The sequence below is a fragment of the Centrocercus urophasianus genome, unplaced genomic scaffold, assembly GCF_019232065.1.
Source record: "Centrocercus urophasianus isolate 14NV4802_14NV808 unplaced genomic scaffold, USGS_Curo_1.0 seq_5, whole genome shotgun sequence".
NCBI classification, from domain to species: domain Eukaryota; kingdom Metazoa; phylum Chordata; class Aves; order Galliformes; family Phasianidae; genus Centrocercus; species Centrocercus urophasianus.
The window spans coordinates 7,271,379-7,287,481 of NW_024885088.1; the positions used below are offsets into that span (position 1 = coordinate 7,271,379).

The window sequence follows — 16,103 nt, forward strand, 5'->3', positions numbered from 1 at the left end:
CTTACAGCGTCACTGCACTTTCTTGTGGACTTCAGTCACTGCACACTGTAATAAAAAAGGCATCAGAAAGAAAACAAGATAACCAGTCTAGAACAACGTGTCACTACCTTACAGCTCCACCTACAAATGAAGCCACCACATGTTTAAATTATTTCAAGTACACTCTTAAAGGAATTTAAAAATCTGCTGCAGTTGGGAAGCTCCCCTTTTTGCATTCCCCTTTCCCATCAACGTATTTCGTGACTCCTTAGACTTCGCAATTCCTTGCACTTTGGTATCAAAGCTAGAATTGCCTCCTGCTCATTTTTTTCTGATCAGTATTAGGAGAATTTACACAACATAAATGGATGAAAACCACTCACCTAGACATGTGATCTCATTGCTCATAGCACAGCGGAGTTTCCTTTTGCCTTGACTATGCTGCTCATACCTACTCAGACCACCACAGCAGATGTAATTCTCCAAACCACTCCCTTTGCCCAGATGAACACCTCTTTATTTCCTTTTTGGGCTGTACAAGGCTACATGAGGGCTCACTGAACTCATAATCGTTCAAAATATTGCTTCAAGTCTACTACTTTGCCACAATGTCCATCCAGACTGTGGCATCAGTGGTATGACTGATCGGTGCTTGTTACATCAACCAGAAGTTAATATTGCTCCTTCCTGCCTCTGGGACCACCAAACACAGCAGAATCTTTGCTCTGTGACTGGCCTCCTGGACTCTGTTATATATATCTCCATTACTGCATAGAAGGGATACTCTAAAGGAAAGTGTATATTTAGGAAAAATAAGCTGCGACTTCAATTTTAGATGCCAAAGCAAACAAGATTAGTACTCCATAAAAAAAACTGAGTTATTTACCACTTTGGAGTTCTACCAAGTATTCAATACAACCAGGCTAAAGCCTAGGATTTCAGTATATTTTCATTACAACTTGTTCTGAGTAACTCAGGAGAGTCTCAGGACAGCACTGATTTTTGTAGGGGAAAGATGCAGTCTTTAATGTTTTTTCTCTACTTACGGAGTAACACTCCTCAATCACTTCATTGCATAACAGCAACCTTAGCAAAAAAGAAAGAAAAAAAGGAAGAAGAAATAAGTATTTTGACAACAAGTTCTGCGTGCTTAGTGTTTCAAACCAATTTTATGCTGGCAGACATGCCACCTCATTCCAGACAGTATATTTTCAAAATGGAAACCTATCAGGAAGGAATTTAAGAGACTTACACTCCCCATATGAAAGGAAGACAGCTGACACAGAAGTAGAGAGGGCACTATTACTACCTGACTCCTCCAGCTGGCAAAATGGCACTGACATTACAAAATGTTTGAGGTCAGCTGAAACATTCTGTATATGAGGAAACGTAAGTTGCCATGAGAGAATGAGAACAAGGAATCTTTTCCTAATGGAAAATAAAATCTAACAAGCCTTGAGAAGTCTGTATGTGGCTGTTGAAAGGAGAAGAACAAAAGAAAGAAGGAAGAAATCACTAAGAATTTTTAATCCAGAAAAATCTCAGAAACCAAACAGGAATCACAGAGTTAATGTGGAAAAGGGGGAAGAGTGCAGTTACTGCTGCTTAGAGATGGAAGTAAGGGAAATACCACACCAATTGCAAGAGGAATCTGATTTGACCAAAGGATTCTACATTTTAATTTACTCTTTGAAACATGGCAAGATATGACAAGGGACATTTTGGATTCCTCATGTTTTCTACATCTGGAAATAAGAAACCAAGCTTTCCCTCTACTCATCCTCCAGCAATCTTAGTTCCAAATCAGAAAGCCAGCTTATCATTTGTTAGTTCATCGCTAAACACAACAGTGGCCATAATGTAGATGAGTTCACCACACTCATGGAAGAAATCCTGTCAAAACAAGTACCATGTTGTTAAGTTTCAGAAATGGGGATTAAAACACTGTCAGTACACAAGATCCTCAATTCAAGAAAAGAGAGGAAATTAGAAACTGCATGCTTAGCTCCCAACTGAGTCTGAAGTTACAGAAGTTATATCTACCAATTCACAAGGCAAGGACACAGGAAACCAGGGAAGAAAAGAGCCGTTATGCCTAAATGGTAACATTTTCATGACGTTACACAGGCCAAATAAGCATATCCCAGGCAAAAAAGTAAATTGCAAAGAAACAGAAAATAGAGAAAGTGCCAATAGATTAAAAAAAAAAAAAAATCCTTAGGAAACCAAAGAGTATCAGATTGGAAAATGTATTAAAATAATAATTAAAAACTTAAGAGCTGGCGCACAAAATGTAAGGGTGCAATTAAATTCAGTACTAAGATTAGATGATAATAATAGCTGAAAAGGCAAAAATAGATTTCTTCGCAAGAGTCCTTCCCACACCGGATGCTGGTAAACGATAAGTTTGAGATAAACTAAGATTATCTACTGCCAGGGCTGACATGTCTAATGAAGAGAAGATAAAAATGATTAATTAACAGTAAGTCACTGTGTCTCTAAGATTAATGAGGAAATTAAAGAATGTAATGGCCGAGCAGATAACAGAAATCTATCATTCTTATTCAAGTGAACTGTATCAGAATAGGTATGAAATGTTTGTAGAAACATATTTAATTTCTCCTTTAATAAATATTAAATTAATCATCGTAATAAAGTTACTGATTTTCAGTATTAGGACAATTGATTATAAAGTAGCCACAGAGAATACATGGATAACTTCAAGATAGGCATAAATGAGCACAGTGTAAGAAATGGAGGAAGACACAGAATCACTTTTCTCCGTCTCACCTGAAGCCACCAATAAATTTACCCATACATCTTGGAGCACACCAACTCAACTGCTTAAAAGGAACCCTATGTAGACTTACTAGAAAGTCTATTTTGTAGTTGTCTATAGCAAAATGTTCCAAATACTTGGAAATATAGGAAAAACATAATATAACATTTAGATACATGTACCCATTTCTCACCACTGAAAAGATGGAAGAAATAAAGAGCAATAGTAAAGAAGGGGAAAAAACAGAGCTGTTGGACAGGGTCCAAAGGAGAGCCACCAAGATGATCAGGGGAGCACCTCCCCTACAAAGAGAGGCTGGGGAAGCTGGCTTGGGAGCTGGAGAAAAGAAGGCTGCGGGGTGACCTCATTGCAGCCTTTCAGTGCCTAAAGGGAGCCTACAAACAGGAGGGGAATCAACTCTTTGAAAGGGTGGATAACAGCAGGACAAGGGGAAATGGTTTTAAGTTGAGGGAGGGAAGATTTAGGCTGGATGTCAGGGGGAAGTTCTTTAGAGAGAGTGGTGAGGTGCTGGAACAGGCTGCCCAGAGAGGCTGTGGATGCCCCATCCCTGGAGGTGTTCAAGGCCAGATTGGATGGGGCCCTGGGCAGCCTGATTTGGTATTGAATGTGGAGGTTGGTGGCCCTGCATGTGGCAGGGGGTTGGAGATTCATGATGCTTGAGGTCCCTTCCAACCCTGGCCATTCTCTGATTCTGTGAAAAAGTCTATGTTGATAAAAATGATACTGGATGAAGTTATTGGAAATTAAGCATTTTTTATATTAATTCTAGAGCTTTGCACTTGGCTGCATGGATGTGACAGCAGAAGGCCACTACAGTTATGTTGTTCATACAAACCCAGCTAACTTTGCTGTATGTCAATAAAACTCAGTATGCATGGTCTGAAAAATTTTTTTTTTTTTTTTTTAAAAGTCTCTTCCCTGAATGAAGAAAAGTCCTTGGCTGACAAAACATTACCACAAACAAGATTAGAGACAGCATGTTACCCTTGCAATATAGCAATGCAAGCAGCCATACATCAAGAGGAGCTCTGGCCCACAGAATCTTGTCAGTTTTGACACAACTTCATAAAGATGATTCTGTTACACTATACTCAAAGTAAATGTAAAATGCACTCAAAAAAAAAACAAACAAAAAAACCAAAAAACAAACAACAACAAAAAAACCCAATAATGAAACACACAAGTTGAGAAAAGTATATTAAAAAAAAATACAGTGTTATCATTAAAAAGTCAGAAACACCACCTTAACAGGAATGGAAACACTAAAATGAGTTCTAAGTGTAATCAATACCTCTTCTCAAGCAGGTGGCAGAGATGACATAAGAAAACGACAAGTGAGGAAAATCAGAGCTCCATGTGACAACTCTGGTACTGTTTAAATTACTAAAATGAGGGAAAAAAGGAAAAGAAATAAGACAAGTAGAAAATAAATAAGCATTACTAGCCATTTTTTTGTTTTTGCTTTTAATTTTTTTCTTTCATTACAGCAAATAAGTATGGTATCAAATAAATGCTTTCAAGTTTTGAGTAGAAAGGGATTAGGCTTTCATGCCAATTTCCTTCTGAAGACCAGTTAATGATCAGAAATGAAAAGCCTACTCAATTAGATGCACTAAAAGCTCTGTAACGTGCAAAATCTATCTGCCAATTTCAGATAGCTACAACCAGTAAAGCTACATGGCCAGCATTCCATGAAAACCACGCATCTGGATCTTCTAGATTTGTTATACAATGACATAGCTCAGGAAGACATGTCTGTAGGAGTGCTTCTCTTCAGTAGCTTATTCACTGCTGTTCTCATTATATAAAATATCAAGAACCACTGAAAGCTTTATAGAACATGAGCTGTTCTGGACAGGGTGTGTATGTGTGTATATATATATATGTGTGTGTGTGTGTGTGTGTGTATGTGTGCATGTTTATGCAGACACTTTCCTCTAAAACTTCTCATTGCATTCAAAATTTTAAGTCTGCCATAGGCATGAAGGACCATCTAGAGGCAAAGACTGCACAGCAGATTTGTGGGTTGCTTCAAGCAAAACCTGAACAGTTTAGCTCATAAAGCAAAACAGTCTTCTTGCAAGTTTATCCTCTGACCTGGCCTCAAGAGAAGTACGAACAGCCACAAGAATTACGCTAGCAACAGACTCAGGGCTGCAACTAGTGGCAGAGGGATTATGACAAGCAGCTCAGCTCAGTAACCTTTTCCACCTGCACAGCTGCATAAAGATACTTTGACAACCACCACCTTTCCACTGTTTCTCCACTTTGTGCACTCAGATGAAAGCACCCTGGGACACCTACTGCTTGTGCTTGCACAGTTTTCACACCAATGGGAGCAAATAACAGAACCCAAAAGTGCTAGAAGACACTAAGAAACCTGAGGAAGCTTGCACATTTGTACCTAGAGCGTAGTTAGAGAACATCAGCTTCTTGAACTGGACATATTTTAGAAGCATACAAAGTTTTCCAACTTTTTTTTTTTGTTTTAATAGAAGGTTGTTTTCCGTCAAAAATTACTGCCTATATACACATCTAGTTAAAAACAAAATCCAACATGAATTCGCCAGCAGCACGAAGAAAAGTCGTTTCACAACAGAAATGCGTAGACAGAATTTTCCCCACTCCTTCCCACCCTCCCAGTCACAAAGAAAGACTTTCTTTTCAAGAGCGTTCTATTTGAGAACTACATCTCTGAAACTTACAAATTCCCAACAAGAAAATGTGACCTATGATACAACCTTTTGAAATCAACTCATTCTTAAATATTTACAAATGACTAGTGATAAAGCAACAATACACAAACCCATGCAATATTACACCCCAGCAGCTACCACTTATTTATTCCAAACCAGCATTCACAGTTTTGAATATGTATGTTCAGTTACATGACTTATAAATCTAAAATACAGACTCTGGAAAGCAAACCACACAACTCAACACCATTTAAATCTTTAGAAGATTTTTCTCTAGACACACAAATAGTATTTACTATCATGATCTTGCTGGAACATACACTTTTCCCTAGACTTCCTAAACCTTGTCATTCATCTTCTATCAAAGGGTTCTTTCTCATACACAAAGAAAATAATTCTTCCACTATGTGCTAGAACAAGTTCAGTACTACTAGCCAAAGTGGAGTGATCTTATCCTATAATATTAGGATAAGGAATGATCTTATCCTATCATATTAGAAGTGCTTTTCCTGTAAGTTTAAAGTCTCATCATCATATACAATGCAGATGTTTTTTTTATTTTTAATAACGATTTTCATCTCTGTTGCCTCCATTTTCTTCATTTTTTCCTTTATTAGCCCCTGTGGTGCATTTTTTCAATATACGATCAATACCTTCTTTTCTGTTATTCCCCTTTCCATATGCATGTCTCCCTTCTCTAGTAGTTCCAATGACAGAAATGCTGATACCACAGAGATACTGCAACTCAACATACTGCTTCAAACTTCAGCTTCAGCAAGTGATAAGCCTGAGTATTTTTTCGCTGATGCAATTCAACAGCATTTTCAGTAAAAGCAGAAGGGTCCCAGCTCTGTCTGCATACATCAGATGTTACTCCACTTTGAATTAAAAGTTTAAAAATACATCAGCCTATTTTACTGCCTCTGGTGAAGCTGAGAGAGGTGGTTATATGGTGGTGTTTAATTACATTACCTTAACGTTACAAAGCAGATGATCTCTGCAAACAAGTGTCCCAATCCACCCCTTCAAAACAGTAACGCTGTTTTATACCAGTAGGTACACATCTCCAGCTGAGCTTTTTGGTGCAACAACTGACATCTGAAAAAGAGAGAGACCTACCAAGGAAGAAGTTACACATGCACACTTTGACAATACAGACAGAAAAGAAAAAAAAACAGGTAGATAAGTGATAACTAAGAAAATAACTAGGAAAAATGTTTGGCTGCACCAAGAAACAATACCATCACTGGGAACAAACATTAAGCACTCAGCAAAAACATCTTAACTTGGTGGATATAAACAAGATTTTTGTAAGCACACCTTATAATTTGATTAAGTAAAGATATATGTGACAATAAGGTATCTACTCCAGCATAAGACAAATTTCTAACTGTGGAAAGAGTAGTATCTATTTATTTAATGTTGTTGGTTTTTTTTCTTTCCTTAGCACCTCTAACATCCGCCACAGGCATAAAGTTTTTTGTTTTGTATGATCACATGTCAGTACAGAGGATAACTATTTGTTCACCTTGCACACACCTCAAAACAGTAAGAAGTGCTTAGCTTCACCTTCCTCTACCCCCCAAGTCAATCCATAACCTACTCTCGGCTTTGAAATATTCAGACTTAAATTATCAGGAACCTTAATTTTTTCACACTAACTGGCAAGCTATGGAAGGCATTTTTCTGCTAAAGTAGATAGATAAAGGAAACAGAGGAAAAAAAAAAAGAAAAGATGAAAATATAATTTCAGAACTCAGCAGCATTTAAAAATCCCCCAAACAAACACTGCATCTCTCTCAACTAGAATTTGCTAACACTGTCACTGTACTCGGCTCCTTCTGTGCGCCTGTCACTAAGCAGCACGTCAGAACAGATAGTCAAGAAGCTTCCTGAAAGGACAAGAACCGAACCTTTAACCTGCGCAGGCTCTCCCTTCACCACCCACATCTCTGATTGCATTACATCTTCATTGTTGACTGAAACAGTTGACAAAGTCGGGGACTGAAAAGAATGTTCTGCCTATTTTAATGCAAAATCTTGAAAATCTACACCACAGTCAAATAGAGAGATCAGACGATCACTAGTGGAACTCTCTCAAAATACTGTAACTAAAAGAAAAAGATTTAGTTCTCAACAGCAGATGTGTTCCCACTTAGCTATGCAGACATTTCATAGCTGCTCTGCCATACTGGCCTATGTCTGGCTGTATGAATAAAAATAGCTAATGTGCTTGCTTGTTACGCCATTAAATAAAGAGCACAAAGGAATTGCCAGTACTGTTTTTGTCCATTAAAGGCAATGGTCATTAATAGCTTGCATTTGTAGAAGGCTGCCAGAGGAATAGAATATCTAAGCCTCCTCAGTGTTTTTCTATCAATTTAACCATACATTAGGCAGAGCAGGGAATTACACTGCACGCTTCCTCGTTCCAGCACAGGTCACACCTGCAGGTGAGCTGGCAAGCCACACCAGTCTCAGCCAGGAACAAAGATTCCACTCCTATATAACTGAGGGGCAGAAAGACGTGCGCTTGTCAAGAAAAGAGTATCTTAGCTTGCAACAGTGCAGGTTAATTGTCACACTTTTTTTTTTTACTTTTTTTTTTTTTCCTGTCCTGATTGATATCTCAGAGACTTGCTTGCTATATTACTATTCTTTCTCATCCATTTTATGCTTGAAGAAGTTAACTTTCTTTCAGCAATATTCTATGAAACAGGCAAAAACAACAACAACAACAAACTACTCATATAATCATGTCTGGGATGAATGAAGAGATTTTTTTGAGACATCTTCAAGTATGTCCACCTGGAAATCACAGCAAACACACCAAGTAAACTATAGTGAGGAAACAGGATGCGTCAACTAGGCAGCATCCAAGCACAGATCACCTAACAAGCAAAACAGAACTGGTAGGCTGACAGCATGCTCTCAACGCGTCATCCATGAAAAGAGGCGGGATCTTCAGCAGTGATGCCACAGAAGGGTTGAGAAGGGTTGAGCAGGGGAGCTCACTCCACTGACAAGAAGAAACTAAAAAAAATATAAATGCATAAATATACATATTCAGATGAAAAGTTACAAGGGAAGAAAAAAAAAAAGGCGATGGTAAGAAAAAGTGGCAAGGGATGCCCACGCTCACCTAGAAGAACACAGAACTCATCAGCCCTCACCAAGATTACCTGTTTGCCTTCAGCTGATGTGTCTTTCTGAAACATGAGCTCATGAACCTGGAGACTGATTATTGTTGATTATATCTCTCCAGTAAGACCTCAGAGAACTCACCACATAGAACTTGCAAGGTCCTAAGGAACTGAAATGGTGCAGGATTAGTTTGGTACAAATGGAAGAACGTACTTGGTTCTGCTACTGTGAGAAGAGACTCACCATCAGTAAAGAGCTCTGAATAGACTATGGAAAGAGACACTTTCACAGCCTGCCCTTGATTTGGAGCCATCCTTCTTGTATCCAGGGGTCTGGGAGAGGAAGCCTACTGAAAGTGGTGACACCATTTGTCCTCTAATCAAGATTCATTTTAACAGACTTGTTTAAATAGTAATAGTCCAATGTACTGGGGTGAACACCGTACTTTTTTCCTGGAAGATCTTAATTCATTACTCAAAAACTAGCACAGCTTTATAAATCCTTGTTAAGACCAAGATGAAGTTCATATTCAGCTTGCTCTCATTTCAGAAAGGCACTTCTAAGAACAGTGGGGTTACAATAGAGACTTATCAGAGTGCTTCTTCCCATTCCAGAGCTCTTCCCTCCTGGTCTTCTGAGTTTAGATTCTAGAAAGCAAGAGAAAACACTATGCGCAAGCAACATTTTTGAAGAAAGACGGTATGAAATCCCAAAACTTAAAAGGCACATTCTCACCTATAACAAATACCTGTAGGAACTGTAAGGATGATAGGTGCTATACTTACTCCAGATAGCATTAATACAGTGACTGAAAAACAACCTTATACCCATTTCAATAACGAATATGTTCTCAGTGTTTGAAATTAAGGGGGATGGCAAGCTGTGAGAACCTATCAGATCTTTGAATGTATTTGGAAGTGAGTGTTTAGAAGATGGATAACTACCATATTAAAAGGACTACATAAGGCCTAGCGAAATACACACTATCAAGAAAGTAATTCACTTGTAAGAACCGCTCACAAGTAGAAACCCAAGTCCTGACATGGTATTTGTATCTTTAAAGACTAGAGTGAATGATTCTTACTCATACAAGCAATCAAGAAGCAAAAACACCACCTGGGCTATTAAAAGTGTAGTGTTTATCCTCTAACATCCCGAATTATTCAGCCTTCAAACATGCTTTATGAGGAGCCCGATACGAGCAAAATGCAGTAATGAATCAGTTTCATCTGGAATACTGTTGGGGAGAGAGATTAGCTCTCCTATTTTGAGAGATATCTCTGTTATATCTACAGAGCCAAAGCCTTCTAATCCGGCAGGCTGAATACATACTAGTTATCCAAATTCAAGAATATGTACATAAAAGGAATTTCATACATTTAGTCTCTGTTGCCCACCTCATTTTATACTCTCTGTAAATTCCTCATTCCAATGTTGCTACATTACATATTCAGACCCATCTTCTTACCTCCCGCATGCTTTAGTAAGACAAAGACATCAAGACAAGCTGGTAAGGATTCCTAAAAAAAGAGCATTTGCACCAAACCACAAGCCTGTCATTTGGTCCAACAGGCTTATTCCACAGATTATTATAGTAAAGCAAAATCATGGGAAGTTCATGAAAATGAAAAATGACGCTATTTTAGTCTCAATATTGGAAATCTGTTATCATGATTTTCTGCTGAAAAAGTGTAACAGAACTGCTGCCATTCAGTGAAGAAAATTAAAAGATTTTCACCCTGGAAGCAGGTTACCACTCTGAGCAGCACATAGGCAAATCATACAGAAGAAAGATAATGTGTATTCTGAAATAATGAACGCCTCCACTTGCGCATCTTGTTTGCTGAACAACTTACAGAAGTTTCAAGCTGAAGCTTAAGAAAAAATGAGAGTATAAACTTATTCGAGGAGGTCTGTGCAAGAACTGATCCCAATTTCCGAGAACTTGTACTACATAGGGCAAAATCAGTTAAAAGAACAAACCACGGAGAAGCTGCATGCTGCCTACACATGGCTCATATTGTGACAAACAAGGAGCAGAGATAACCAACTTCCTCCCAGCGAAGGACCTTGTTTCAGCAGTTCCTTTGGTACATCAACGCAGCACAATGTTACAACCTCACACCGTGCAAGAACAGAGCAGCCACAATGCATGATCTTGGCCAAGTTTGTCTCAGTCCAGGTTCTTTCACTTCCCTGAAAGAACCTGGGTAGCCTGTCAGTGAGGAACCACTCTCTCCTCTCTTCCCTAGCCTGCCCAGTGATTCAATTGTGTTTTGTTGGGTTTTTTTGTTTGGTTTTTTTTTTTTTTTTTTTTTTTTTGGTCTGTAGAAGCATTTCATGGGGACACAAAATGGAAAGGCGCCAGTCTTCTCAAAGCCAACTCTGAGTAGGTCAGCCTTGGCTCAGCAGCAGACCACATAGAGCAGAGAAAGGAAGTGTGAGGCCTCGAATTCATGCCTGTGTTCCCTCCTGCCCTCCAAACACACACTATAAGCAGGTTTTCTTTGATCACTGAGCAATTGTAATTTACATGTGATCAACATAACCTCTACTGATAGCTGCTAACAGGCCCTGTACATAAATAAACCAAGAAGTGTTCTATTAAAACTGCACAAACCTAGAAGTTAAGATGCCAAACATTCCCATTAATGTGTGTTTTTGGCTTCTTTCAGGTGTTACAGAAAGCTACAGAGCAACTATAACGGAAATTTCTTATTTGGAGCTACCAAGTGGGAACCAATCTAAAAATGTGATAAAGACAAGGAGAGTAGCAGTAACATGAGTGTTCCTGTTCTGCTGGCATCCTTTGACCAGCAGCAACTCTGTATGAGTTTGGGCTTACAGGCCCACTTATAGCCTTGCTTCCTCAGCCTCCAGAGACAGTTCTATATCACATAGCTTTCACAGCAGGGCAGTGATGTTATTCTACTAGTGATACAAAAGAAAGAAAAAAAAAAGCACTCATATCTGAGGATAGGGTCTCTCGGGCAACCTCTAGAAAGCAGTCTGAAATTACATTGCTCACTTCTCCCTCACATGAAGGGCTTCTGGTCTCCAGTAACACCGGCCTTAGCTCAGCCTTGATGCACATTGCCAGGCCATCTATCACTTATGCCTTTTGACTTGTCCAGAAAGCAGAGACCACGTGCACAGGCAACCCACTGTCCTATGAGTGCTGTGTTACCTTTGGTTTACAAAGAGAGACACCAAGTAAATCACAAAAATGTTACTGACATTGGTATTTAGAACAATGATTTGCAGTTACTGGTACCTAAAATATTCTACAGAAACTCCACATCGCTACACTAAGCCTGGAAGAAATCTGTGAGGAATCATGGGGAGAGAATGTATCACTTGATGCACCAGGGATACTTCTCTATTACTTGGAAAACCAGCTCCTCGATAATAATTCTTAAACAAAACATGGGAATACTGTTACAGAGTCTCAGGCAAAATTATACAAGACTGCATGAAATTTATTGTTAAGCTGAGAAAATAATTAGAAAACTAGAAACTTATTCCAGTAAGTTAAACAAAAGAAAATATTAAAAAATAAAGATAAAAAAGAATGAAAATGGACTGGCAAATCCCCTCCTTCCACCCCTTGGCCTTTCACAATACCTACTCTGTACAATCTGGTTATGAAAGATGGTCAGCATGTCAAGAATGACTATGATGCTTCCCTGACCATTGTTACATGAAAGGAGAAAAATAGCCCTAGAAAATTCAACAGGCAAACTAACAAATAAAAGCTGTCATCATGACTTGGTTTCCTTGAGGAAAAAGTTTGAGAGTACCTACTCTCTTTTCTTGGAAAATTTGTTGTTTTGCAAACACTTCAGCTAGTCCCGAATTGGCACAGAGAGAAAGGAGATGAACTTTGAAAACTTGTATGTGACCAAGCAAGGCACTCACCCTGCAAAATGCTCTTGCTGTACAACACGTGAGAATGGAGCCCTCCTGAAGATCAATGCAAGCAGCAAAAATCAGACTCATTTGCCAGTACACCATTTCTCAAGAGAAATAGCACAGAGCCTGTGTTTGCACTCAAATGGCTCTATCAAGCCTACCAGATCCATTATAGTAGGTTGCTCTGAAACTAATGCCTTCTATTTATTTCTATGGAAACTACAACAAATACAAAGAACACAACAACATTGTTTGATAGAGCAAAATCTCAGCTACGAAAAGCTATTTTTCCACATAGTCACCACCACTAGCTATGCATTTTCACCAGTGATGAACAAGAGCCTGCACGCCATGCTTGTAAAACTCTACACCAGCAGAGATGACCCACTGTCATTGTGCCACTGTTAAAACGCAGCACCCACCGGCTCACTGACATCCACTGTTTGGTTTCCATAAACAGTCAGCAAGCATCAATGAAGTCAATTGGGTGCCATTTTTTCCACATGGTGTAATTTATTGACCCACCTTGGCTTCATGTGCATTTCCATCTCTGACACCATTTTGTCAGACAGCCCCTTCACTGCCATTTGTTGCACCGCAACAAAACATAGCAGAATACTGATGGGAAAGTTCAGCCCCTGCTGCCATACCACCAACATCCACCTCCAACATCATGGAACAATATAATAAACTGAGGCATCACTTTTGGAGCAGCTCTCATACAGTTCTTGAAGACAGCAGAGCAGCATATCAGTTCCCACTATGCAGTCTTCAGCAGTTCTCTACAGTATCATTCCCCCACACTGGCAGCTTTTGGCCATGAAGAGGCAGGCACAGGGCCACCTAGACAAAAAGGAGCAGGGCACATGGAGATGTATGCATGAATCCAGCCACAGCTGGTGACTATTTCATACCTGAGAGTATCTTGAGAGTGCTGGCTAGGCTCCTGGAGAAATCTATTTATTAACACATTCCTCAACAGCCATGACCCTTCCTATGGTCAACTGACACTAGTCTAGCTAAAAGAAACATCCCTGCCAGGCTAGCTGACTTCACTAAAAGAAGTGCATACATTTTACAGAAACAAAAATAACTTGAGTTCATTCTCTCCTACAAAGGTTGTTCTGGTGTGACTAAAACTGATTCTGTTTCACCCTATCTGCTTAGGTAATAGGTAGCTAACAAAACAAAACCAACTGGAGCAGGGATGTATTTATGTATCTATACACAACACAGGATGAGATTTTTAATGCTTAGTAGGACCTTGTGGACCTTCACACATGCATTATACCATACAGCATTTTGTGACTTCCACATCTAATTAGCACACCTTCTCTGCTGCTTTTCCTTATTTATTCATTTAAAAGGGGCATGGAAACTGTGTATTAAGATATACTGAAGCACTACTGCATTAAACAAGTATAATGACCAGAATTTATGACCCCTCAAACATTTTAGATTCATTCCTAACAATATTAAGCAGCATACTCAGTAACTACACAATGTACTTTTGAATATCACTATCCTTTATATCTTTAGCGATTCAAAACTAAAGCTAAAAATACACAACCATCCTGTTGCATACTTCCTCCACATTCAAATAGAAACCCCCAGCCAACCAACATAACCAACTGTGATCAATGCTTCAATTTCCAATGGGCAGCAAGATGAACATCGCAAATAAGAAATTAAGACTTACTATTTTCCCACCTTCCCTCAAAACACAAGAGTCTAAACCAAGTCCTGTTCGGTCAGTTGTGATTTCGTAAGTTCTCCATCTACCGAGCCACATGCTGCCAGGAATAGCATAAAACTTAAAGCAACAAATACAAAATCATTCTGGTGCTTTGGATTTTTTTTTTTTTTTTTAAATTACAGAAAGAACCCCTCCTCCTCCCCTCCCCCCCATCCCCCATCCTAAGCACATTCTTAGAAGAAATATTTCAAACTACTTTTAGTTTAAAAAGTGCAGACAGATCTATTTATTCTGCTGGGTATACACAGAATGTTTGAACAACAAAAAAAAAAGTCACAGGTCAGACAATACAGCTTACTATGACTTCACCCTTTGCTTGAAGGAAAACCAAAAGATTGAGTACTATTTCAACCAACTGTAACAACAGTAAACTCAATTTTCCTTGGTTTTGCTTTCTTAAAAACACCTTTCTACTTGACATCTAACAAAACGTATCTGGACGCTGAACAACTCTACCACCACTCAGGCTTTGCCACAGGCACGTCCGATACACCTTGTTCTGCACACGCTGATGTGCACCGAGCTTATGTTCCCCTCCTAGGACTTCTACAAAAGAAGTAAAATAAGATCCGAGGACGGTATTCGTCGGGTTGTGTCCTAGCACCGGTCACGGAGCTGCTGGTTTATGTGACCGCACTGTCAGGTTAACAATTTGCCTCACTCTTTGATTCCACAGCAGCCCTCCATTTTGTCAACGGACTCAATTTAAATATTTCCCAAGTTCAGTTTAGAACTTTCAATTTCTCTGGGAGTCCCGCGGGGTTGTAAAAGCATCCTCGACCTCTCTGAACGGCGAAACTCGTCGTCGGAGCCAGCACTGCTTGCTGAGCTCCGAAACGCGGCCGCGCGCACCGAGGCTCTTCGACGCGCCGCCCGGACGCCCTCGGCAAAGCCCTACGGAAGGCAGCGGTCCCTCACGCACCCCTACGCGGCCCTGTCCGCTCCGAGGCCGCTGGCCTCCCCCGCTACAGGCAGGTGGCCGTGCCCTCTCGGAGGTGAGCAGGGCGGTGCGCTGCGCAGGCCGGGAAGAGCTGCCGCCCCCCGCTCCCTCTCAGCCCCTCTCCTTACCGGGAGGAGGCGGTCAGAGCTGCCGGTGCGGGGCAGCGACCTGCCGGCTGCAGAATCTCCTACGGAGGTGAGGGGGCGGCGAGGAAGGGCATGGCAGAGGAGGACGGGCTGCGGGAGCCGTCCCTCACCTCCCTCCTCCTCCTCCTCCTCCTCCTCCTCCCCGCCCAGCCCGGCCCCCAGCCCCGGCCCAGGCGGGGTCCCGGCGGCGGCCTCTGCTGGCACTTACTGTGGCACCTCCCCCCGCTCCCGTCTGTCTGACTGCCTGCCCCGGGTCTCTGCCCGCGGCAGGGATGAGAGCTGGTACCGGCCTTTCACCGCTCTGCCGCCAGGAAACAACTTTCCGTCTCCTTCTACACGCTGGGGAAGCGCCTCTTCCATACAAAATTCATCCTTCTTTCATGCAAAAAGTAACAGACATTAAAAATAAATATATAAATAGAAGTAAATTGTTAGGAGGGGGAAGTGTGAAGATGGGAGGGGAGAAAAAGGAAATACTGGGAGCTTTTCTCCCCTCCCTCCCCTTCTTCCTCTCTCCCTCCCTCCCTAGATGGCTTGAGAGAATTAAAAAGTGACGGTGGGGGGAGGAAGTTTGGACGTTTTTGGTTATTTATTTTTTCAAAGTCTTCAGTTCCCAAAAGGAACCGAAAAATTACTAATAAATGGGAAGAGCAAACAGGGAGAAGGAGAATGAGGAAGGGAAAGATAGTGAGTTTTGCTGGTCAGTAAACTCCAGGCTGCTGGGATGAGG

General features: G+C 40.5%; 1 protein-coding gene across 6 annotated transcripts in view; it reads right to left on the reverse strand.

Annotated features, from left to right (window-relative positions):
- Nucleotides 1–15,663, reverse strand: part of DUSP16 (dual specificity phosphatase 16) — a 68,815-nt gene extending 53,152 nt beyond the window's left edge. For 2 of the 6 annotated variants that reach the window (XM_042834893.1, XM_042834899.1), the window contains exon 1: nucleotides 15,356–15,468. The gene's annotated coding sequence lies outside the window, so the exon portion shown is untranslated. Of the gene's footprint in view, nucleotides 1–5; nucleotides 46–1,025; nucleotides 1,066–6,447; nucleotides 6,591–15,355; nucleotides 15,469–15,581 lie in introns of those variants that run through there. The other 4 variants (XM_042834894.1, XM_042834895.1, XM_042834898.1 and 1 more) reach the window with 4 other exon arrangements.
- Between the last annotated feature and the right edge of the window lie 440 nt (nucleotides 15,664–16,103).